The sequence below is a fragment of the Scleropages formosus genome, chromosome 1, assembly GCF_900964775.1.
Source record: "Scleropages formosus chromosome 1, fSclFor1.1, whole genome shotgun sequence".
Taxonomy (NCBI): domain Eukaryota; kingdom Metazoa; phylum Chordata; class Actinopteri; order Osteoglossiformes; family Osteoglossidae; genus Scleropages; species Scleropages formosus.
In genome coordinates, this window is record NC_041806.1 from 29,879,447 (window position 1) to 29,887,053 (window position 7,607).

Here is a 7,607-nt window from a genome sequence, read left to right on the forward strand (position 1 = left end):
TCACACTCAAGATAAAAGTTACTCACTATACAACAAAACAGCTACATTTTAGAATGCAAACATATCACAGCTGTATAAATTCAGTAACACATCAAATTTAAGATGGAAATGTGCTTGTTTTAATTATTTTAAACATATTCTGCACTATACCTGGAGTTCACAGAATCACTCTATTGTTAAACAGTAACTACTGCAAATAATGGAGTTTAACTTGTCAAACTAAAACTTTTGACTTCACAGAACACTTTCTTATATATTAAAAGAAAACCTGGAGTGCTATGATGACAATCTCTATCAATGCTTTTCTTTCTCTAAATTTAACATAATATCACCATTTCAACATTTCCTGGGGTAATCACTCCAATAAAATGCCTTTATTATGAAGGGCTGTGCATTAAAACTTGTCAAAAGCTATTGCTGCTATTATTTCATATGCACATCTGAATATGTTTTTCACATGATATGTATTAATTCTGTATGACCTGCACAGCCTGAGTTCTGACTTGCCCTTAATTGGAACAATCTGTCAAACCTTAGACATGTAAAAATGCAAGGGATCACAGTGGAAGGTTGATGGAAAAAGCATTTGAATATGGTATAAATTTACTTCAGACAAAAAATCTTTGAAAAATCACTGGAACACAGTAATTCCCAAGTGGCGTTCCGGACAAAATAGCTTGGCCTATATGAAAGTACCAAATGAAAGTCATTAGTAACCATGGTGATGACAGCTGCGAATACGCACCACATTTTTACATTGGGCTTTTCTTTGGCTCAGTCATGTTCCTGAATTACGGATCACTGGAGCCTTCAAGCTAACAAGAGGTATGGCAGCTTCAAATATGGCTTATACCTCACACGTATGTAATATTAATTGTACTTTGAACTGTACTGCTCGCACAGCTGTTATGCAAACACAGAACATCCCACCCAACCCAGGGCAACTGCAAAATAATGTTAAAATGGTTTTAACATAATTTTATTGTTTCATTAATGAAGTTGTTGGCCAACTGGGTGATAACATTGAAAAAATGTCAGTAGTTCTATAGAGGTAAGTTGGTGTTAAAAGGTCAACTAATTTGTAATGATTATAATTTATGATATTGGTGTGATAAATCAGTGATGGGGCGTTGTGCTTGAGTGTGCAGAAGAAAAAGAAATTGACTCATATACAGCTATTTACTGTAATGCATCACAGTGGTAATTCATGTATTGCTTTTCTTCATTACCATGTTTGTGTATATTTTTACCATGACTAATTGATATTCTGTTTTGATGGGTTAATAAACATTCATAGACAACACAAGCTGAATGATAATTAAATCTTTAAAAAAAGATACCAGTGGTTTGTTCACTTGCACGTAGTTACTTGTTTCTGAAATTACAGTATTTTTGTAATTACTTTTTAGATTTCAATCTGTCACATAGAGACATTGTCTATTGTTACCACATATATTGCATAGGTTTGCAATAGTTTATTGCTGTTTTGTGTAGCAGCACTGTAAGCTGCCAATATTAATATTATAAAGGAAAACATTTGTGAAATCCTGTTTATATTTTGTGATGTTTCTGCTGTAGCTTAATCCCAAGGAAAAGACTGATTTGTATTTTTGAAGCTATCTCATAAGTAGCCTTGTATTTTAAAGGGGAAAGTATACAGGGACTGTAGGTGTTATTACTACTCTTGTTGACCCATAGTAGTTCATAAATCACAACTGCTGAAGTATTTAACAAAAAAGATGTGTCTAGTGTTTAGTTTGTTTTTTTGACATTAAGGACATGATTATACCCACTGTCATCAAAAGATCTTGTAAAGACCTGATTTTTTTCATGGTTTCAATTTTATGTAAACTGCAAACAGATGCTAAAGTTCTCATTTGCAAAATGTTTCACAGGCACCAAAATATAGAATTTTTGTAAGAAACTGTAAGTAATAAACAGCCATTATTAAATGTGACAGGTGTGGAACTTGTGATGCATAAAAACAATTGTGCTACACCCTTAATGCTCTTTTGAAGGAAAATGCAGACAAGCCAAACCTCACAAATTGCTGCCCCTGATATTACTGGTAATATATGTAAAAAATGTTTATACTGATAAATATGACTTTAATATCTTCAACATGGATACAAAAATTTGTGGTACATAATATACAACATTTCCACACACAAAATTTATATTATCCATCCATCATCAATAGTTGATTGTCCAGTGCAGGGTTGCGGTGGTAGGAGACCTAACCCTGAACCAGAGGATGCGAGCAGAGTATGCCCTAGATGGGACATCGGTCCATAACATAGCAATCAAACACTTTTTCACTCACACTTACATATTATGAATCAAAACAGGAGTCATCAGCTTGCTTGAAACATATGGGCTGCTTAAGACTATCAGCCCCCAAGGGCTGCTGAGGGTCAGGTGCCGCTACACTATTAAATGAAAAAACAGAGCAATGGAGCATTTGCACTGTGGAGCCAGGTGTTCCTGCTTTATGTTTCATTTGTGCGTCGTTTCGATTTTGTTTTATGCTGATGAATAAAAACTCCATAGCATTTCCCCACAAGCTCATATTCAGTGAGGACTGTTGGCCAATTCCTTCCACAAACATATGCAACATTCACCACGTTGTTAATGACCACGGACACTCACAGACACCAGGCGGCAGAAAAAGCCATTAAAAAAATAAACTGGAAAAAGCTCTTATCCTTGAAAATGTATAACTGAGATGTTTGTTGCACTGGGAGTCAGTGTAGTGACACGATGGGTTGAGGTTTATCATCATCTGACAGCTACTATGACCCAGGCAAAGCAGCGTCGATAAAACACCCTACTGCTCCATTATAGTAATCATGGTAGCACACTGAAGGATTTTAATAATAACAAAAAAGGAAATTCTCAGAGCAGGCTATAATCCAATATTTCATATAAACATCACCATCTCTACATGTTAATTTGTACTTTTTTCACACACCTAAAAGGGAAATTAGATTTCACCAGAGAAGAGGATATTAAAAATGCCTTGCAGAGTAAAAATGCAGTAACTCCGGGTATTTTTCTAACAGCCCTTCGCAGAGAAAGGCATTTCAGATATGCTTGAATGTAGACTTTGCACACTTTGTGCGATTGATAAGGTGTCTCTCCAGGCTTTGGAGAAGGACTGCACGTCAGAGAATATCCCATGAGCTGTGTTCTCATTGAGCTCCTCAGGTGAAGTGGTGTAGTTAAAGAGGGGTTTCCTCAGGACCTTCATGTGCTACAAGGGAGCAGCAGCACAGCTCTTCTCAGCTACCGTCATGTCCACCCCCTCAGCTGCCTCTGCACCTCCATCCACAACCCCAGGGGCAGGTGAGGAGCACCACACTCCGTGTCCTATCAGGATTTTGCTCTCAGAGACAGGCAGGAAGTGCTCAGAGGAAGGTCCATAAGCTGTATCCCTTGGCCAGGCAATTTTTAATATTTATACATGCAGGTGGACAGGGGTCATCTTGTCTGACAGCTGTGTACAGTGGCGAAAAGTATTTGCGTTTTCACTGTGGAATTTTGTTCAGTGGTGTTGACCAAAAAAACAAACATCTGACAGTCAATTTAACAAACTGTGAGCAGCTCAAATTATTTAATATTTATGACGTTACCCGAGGTGTGCCTCATACAGTGCCCTTATACAGTAACAACATAACTTCAGGTCAAAGCAATGAGGCATAAACAAGACCAGTCTTTCAGATGGACTGCCTGTAGCTCCACATATGGCCTAATGTATTACTCTCAGCAATATAACAAGAGTAGTCACATGTTTCTCAGAATTCAGATTCACCATCACCTTTCATGAAAAGTTGCTTAAAAATCACTTACTCTTATTTGCATGTCTATTGGTTCTTTCATGGCTCTACCCAGGTTTAGATCAGAGAGTATCAAGAACAACCGGTCATCAGTGAAGCAAATGATTTTAAGCTTCTCCATACTTAAAGCAGGGCGTTATGCCATCACTGAATTTTGTACACAAAGGCACAGATGCTGAAAACTTTCATCCTGGAATGTCATCAGTAAGCAGGTTCATTCGAATGGCACAGCTTTCCTTCTCAGCTCTGATGAACCACATCCCTGCTTCATGATATGCACCAAAGACCGTGTATTCCAAATATCCACAGGGTGTTTTCTTAGTGCACTCCCACATGAAGAATCTGCTTTTCTATGGATAAACTTTGAAATCACACCATTCTATGAATGTAATGAAAACAGCTTCTGCTAGGAGCACCTGGGTTCACCCGGACCAGTGAGCACCTCTTTAGAAGACCTAGCTGATGAGGACCTGTAAAGTCTGAAGGGTTGAACCAGAACCCATACATGACTGTCAGATAATAAATGGTGTCAGAGGTCAGCATGAGTGACAGGCCGGGCAAAAGGATTAGTTTTAATTTCTGAAAAGGCTCTTTTGGGTGCAATGATGTTCCTGGAACAGGTCCTCTAATCTTTTTCATTTGATTTTCACCTTTAAGTAAACACAAAATAACCGATATTTAACTGAAATACAGTATAACTAATACTTAACAAGCAACAGCAAAACAAATAAACAAATCAATGTACCCACAATAATGCAAAGGAATGATGGTAAAATGACAAAGAAAAGGCTTTTTAGAGGGTACGGTAGGTGCACACACCATAGTGCAACGATATTTCTTTTGGCTGTGGGATTTGCTGTAAGAAGGCAGAACACAGCATCTTTTCAGTTAATATTAACAGGTTGCCATCCATCTGAGCTCATGCTGAGTGACAGACAGATGCTACACACACACAGTGCAAACACACTCCGATCAGGAGTATGTTTTATTAGAAATGTGAAAAACTGAATTATCTTTGAGGTTGTTGCTTGAGTCTTTTTCCACCACCACTACATGGTCACTTCCAAGGTACTGTCAGACAGACAGTAAATTAAACTTGAGTTTGGAGCAGATTTTTGATGATGTCCCTTTTTTTTAAGAAAAATTAAAGGTCTTGTGATTTAACCACAATTACTATTACTAACATATCAGAACTGATCCTGGATTGGACTAATTGCATGCGTAACGTTAAATATTTAAGACTTCAATTGATCACAAAGAGAAAAAGCATAAAATCTGAAGAAAGCAAGCATCTGGTTTTCATATAGCCACACCGTTGCATAGCAACCTTAACATGCGCATCATGTTTTCCGTTACTGAGACGCTGTCCCCATGGCAACTGTTATATATTACCCCTGTGGTTTAACCTTGAAGAGGCAAAGTGTACCGTACTGGCTCTTATTGATTAATGTATAAATATAAAAGTCCCAGATATTTAGTATTACATTTGAAAATCAGATATTTAGTAGTGGTATGGAGAGAAAGAATTTATATAATGGTTCTTTAATTATATATTTTGGAAATTCTGTTATTATGAATATTTTTTTAAATGTGTGTGTGTGTGTGTGTGTGTGTGTGTGTGTGTGTGTGTGTATATAATAAGTTTCTAATTTGTGTTAAGCTCTGACTCTGGCAATTCAAAGCAAATGGCAGTATGCAAGCATGATATTACCATTTCTTTGTCATCCAATATGATCTTCTTCTTTGGATAAACCATTGTTAAATGATGAAATTACGCTAAACTGCTAGCAGTCTGGGCCATGTTTAATTTTAACTTTAATGACGCAGCAAATCATTTTAGTGGTTTTTGCCTAGAGGTAGGCTGTTGTGTACTGGCTTTGTGAGTAATTAGAAAGATATTTCACCAGCAGGGGGCACTAACACTAAACACATGTGAGCGACGGCAGAACGCATTACATTTATTTTTATTCATTTAGGAGATTCTTTTCTCCAAATTGCACAGTTCAGAATAAACAAATGCACATTTCTCAAACAGAAATTGTATATACATGTTATATATATATATATTATATCAGGGGGCCGTGGTGGTGTGGCGGGTTTGACTGGTGCCTTGCTGTGTGGCGGGTCTGGGGTTTGAGTCCTGCTTGGGGTGTACAGCGACCCTGTCTGTCTCCCTGTGTTTGCCTCCCCCTCCATGCAGAGGAAGGACCTGGCAACCCACCTGTATTCCTCTCTTGACCTGCCTTGGAAACCACACGAGTGGTCGCTATAGGTCGGCTCCGACTCGGCACCTTGCATGCATATATTATAATAATCATATGCACATATATAAGCCATGATAGGTGGACAGACCTGTTGGTAGGTGTAAGATCTCGGTTTTGGAGAGGCTGAGATGTAGATGGTCATCATTTATCTAAGCAGAGATGTCAGAAAGATGATCTGTGATGCATAAGGATGTGTCTCTAGCATCAGGGGGAAAGATGAGGAAGTGCTGGGTATCATCAGCATAGCAGTGATAGAAAATCCATGAGAAATAACAACAGAGCCAAGGCATGGGGTGCAGATGGAGAATGGTAAGGGGCCCAGCACTGAGCCCTGCAGAACCCCAGCTGAGAAGACAAAAAGCCCCATAAAATGGAATTGATTGCTTTGGTATTTGTAAGTGAGGAGCCAGCATACTAATGCCATTAATTACATCATTAAATTTAGTGAAATTTTTCACTCAGTCCAGAGAGACAGTCATGTTTGTCCTCTGAACTACTTAAATGGTACGAGTTGTACTTAGTTACTCATATGACAAGTTAAAGCAAGTGAAAGATGTCATTGCATTTGACACAGGTTTGAATCCGCACTTACACACACACACACACACACACACACACATTTTCAGAACCGCTTGTCCCATACGGGGTCACGGGGAACCGGAGCCTACCCGGCAACACAGGGCGTAAGGCCAGAGGGGGAGGGGACACACCCAGGACGGGACGCCAGTCCGCCGCAAGGCACCCCAAGCGGGACTTGAACCCCAGACCCACCAGAGAGCAGGACTGCGGTCCAACCCACTGCGCCACCGCACCCCCTCCTTCCGCACTTACCTTTTGCCTTTTTCACTTCAGCAAATTCAGCACCAAACAAATAGTTCTGTACTTTGTACCTGTACTGTCTGGGATTGCCTATGGAGCAGTTATTAAAAGCAAGTGGTCCCAGTGATGGAACACACATACTGTACACTCCTTCATTTGTGATAATCTGTGATTGTTTTCTCTTTTATTGTAATTTCACGTTGTACAGGTTTGCCCTTCGAGGTACTGGTAAATTCACTTCACAAAGTACACTCTTTTTTTGAAACTCATTTCTTTTAAGTTAGAAAACAGGTTTTCTGTTTTATTGTCAGTATGCTTCAGAATCAAAAAAAAATCTATGTTTTATGCCCCAGGACTTTTCTATGGGTTCCTTTACTGTCACATTTGTGCGTGTCACTCAGTGTGGTATTAAATAAATGTGTTCTTATGAAGAAGTCTTCCTCTAACTGGGAATACAACATGCAGAGATGTTTGTGTGTGTTTGTATGTGTTGGGAACCGTCTATTTCTGTCATAGCTCTAGGACACAAGACAGGAGACTGGGCTCAAGTGTAGTCCAGTTTATTTTGGGCGAAACAGGAGAATTGTCAAGAAAACAGGCGTGGGTCAGTCGAGGTACAAATGTTGTCCGAAGGGGCGTCGCAGAAATCCAAATCCAGGAAACCAGAGCTGTAGGTCAGGGAGCCGAG